The 2,120-nt window shown below is 49.2% G+C and overlaps 1 protein-coding gene across 2 annotated transcripts in view; it reads left to right on the forward strand.

Moving 5' to 3' along the window:
* The window catches only part of RBM42 (RNA binding motif protein 42), a 32,793-nt gene that overhangs the window by 29,318 nt on the left and 1,355 nt on the right, over positions 1–2,120 (forward strand). The window lies entirely within an intron of this gene.

A 2,120-nucleotide genomic window follows, 5' to 3' on the forward strand; every position in this document is an offset into this window, starting at 1 on the left:
CAGACAGACAGAGACAGAGAGGCAGAAAGCGAGAAATCACCCCCCAGGGGGGATGGCCACGCTACAATCCCTTCTCCTCCATTCTCCTCTCGGGATCTTGGGCACGCATGCACACGTGCCTGGCATGTGCCTGCCTAAGCCACCAGGTCTGGGACACGAACCGCGATTGACTACATGGGAGTCCAGCAGCATAGCCATTGTGCTAACTGCTGGTCCCAAAAATTTTTTCTTTTTATATTGAAATTTCCCCAGTGGTCCCAAAACTCTGTTGCAGCTTTTCCCCCTGATCCACGTAGTTTTATGTCTCTAGATTATCTTTTTTTTTTTCTCTTTTTTTCTTTTTTTTTACTTTCTGCCTTAGGGCACTTGTACTCTCCAGAGAAAGACAGAGACAGTGAGAGGGAAAGTGAAAAATGACCCCCCAGTGGGGATGGCCATGCTATACTCCCTTCTCCTCCCTTCTCCTCCTGAGATTTTTTGGGCATGCATGCACACATGCCTGGAGTGATTTTCAAGCTACCAAGTCCAGGACTCGAACTGCAGTTTGCCATGTGGAAATCCAGTGCCTTAACCACCATCCCACCTGCTGGCTGTTGATTTTATTTTGTTTGCTTGTTACTGAAATTTCCCTAGTGGCCCCAAAACTCTGTTGCAGCTTCTTTTCCCTGATGTATGCAGTTTTATGTCTCTAGATTCTCTCTCTCTCTCTCTCTCTCTCTTTCTTTCTCTCTCTCTCTCTCTCTTTTACCATAGGGTGCATATACTCACCAATGAGAGAGAGACAATGAGAGGGAAAGTGAAAAATCACCACGGGGGGCGGATAGCCACACTTCTTCATTCTCCTGAGACTTTTTTGGGCATGTATGCGCATGTGCCCGAAGTAATTTTCTTTCTTATTTTAAAAATTTTTTATTATTATTTTATTTAGTTTTTATTTTAATTTGACCAGAGAGAGAGAAAGTGAGAAAGCAATCCACTAGGTCCGGGACTCAAACTGCAGCTGCTCCTGTGGGACTCCAGCATCCTTACCACCACGTTCCCTGTCAGTCCCCTGAAGTGATTTTCAAGCCACCAGGTCTGGGACTCAAACCGTGATTGGCCATAGGGGAGTCCAGTGCCTCAGCCACCTCGCCCAAGCTGGTCTCCAGTATATGATATGTTTTTAGAGTTTCCAGGGTAGTTGTCTTATAGATGGTCTCCACCCTCTGAGTCTGTCAGAATTTCTCCTATGGGGTGCCTAATCTATTCTCAAAGAGTGTCTTTAATCACCATGGAAGCCACGGAGTGCCACAACAGTAGCTGAAGGAGGAAATGGGTCATCCCAGTCCTGGCCTTTTTTGGGGGGACTATTTTCCTATCTTAGGCCAAGGCCAACCAACCCCAGACCCAAACAGGCCAGTGCAGACTTGAGACCCTAGCTCTGTGACCTTGGGCCAAATCACTTAACCCTTCCGGCCTCATTTTCTTCATCTTCAAAAAGGACCTAGTAGTGTGTGCCGCATGGGGATAGGGAGAGGGATTCATTGGGGTTGAGCGTGTTCAGGAGAGGCAAAGGCCCACACCAGGGGATACACCCAAACGTGGCGGCTGGGCTCAGCCGGGAGAAGGACCCAGTGATGTGTTCAGGTTTCAGGGTGGAATTAGAGTGGGCTTTGCAGAGGAAGCAGAGCTGAGGAAAGATGAAGCCTATGATACGGATATGCCTTCATGGGAGACTGCTGTCAAGGGCTGCCCAGGGGGAAGTGTTCAGGAGACCAAGGGAAATCAGGAAAGGGCCTTGTCTGCCACAGTGTTAGGGCTTCATTGTGGGAACGGGTGAACTGGCCCTGAGGTAGGGTATAACAGTGCAATTAGAAGTTAAAAATGAGGAGTCTGGGGAACCAGCAGTTGGCGTAATGGCTACGTCGCTGGACTCCCACGTAGTCGACCGCGGTTCGCGTCCCAGACCCAGTGGCTTAAAACTCACGCCAGGTGCGTGTGTGTGTGTGCCCAAGATCCCAAGAGGAAAAAGGAGGAGAAGGGATTGCGGCGTGACCATCCCCCCTGGGGGGTGATTTCTCGCTTTCTGTCTTTAATGTCTCTCTCTCTCTCTCTCTCTCTCTCTCTCTCTGGTGAGCGCA

This window comes from Tupaia chinensis, unplaced genomic scaffold (genome assembly GCF_000334495.1).
Source record: "Tupaia chinensis unplaced genomic scaffold, TupChi_1.0 Scaffold149922_1, whole genome shotgun sequence".
Taxonomy (NCBI): domain Eukaryota; kingdom Metazoa; phylum Chordata; class Mammalia; order Scandentia; family Tupaiidae; genus Tupaia; species Tupaia belangeri.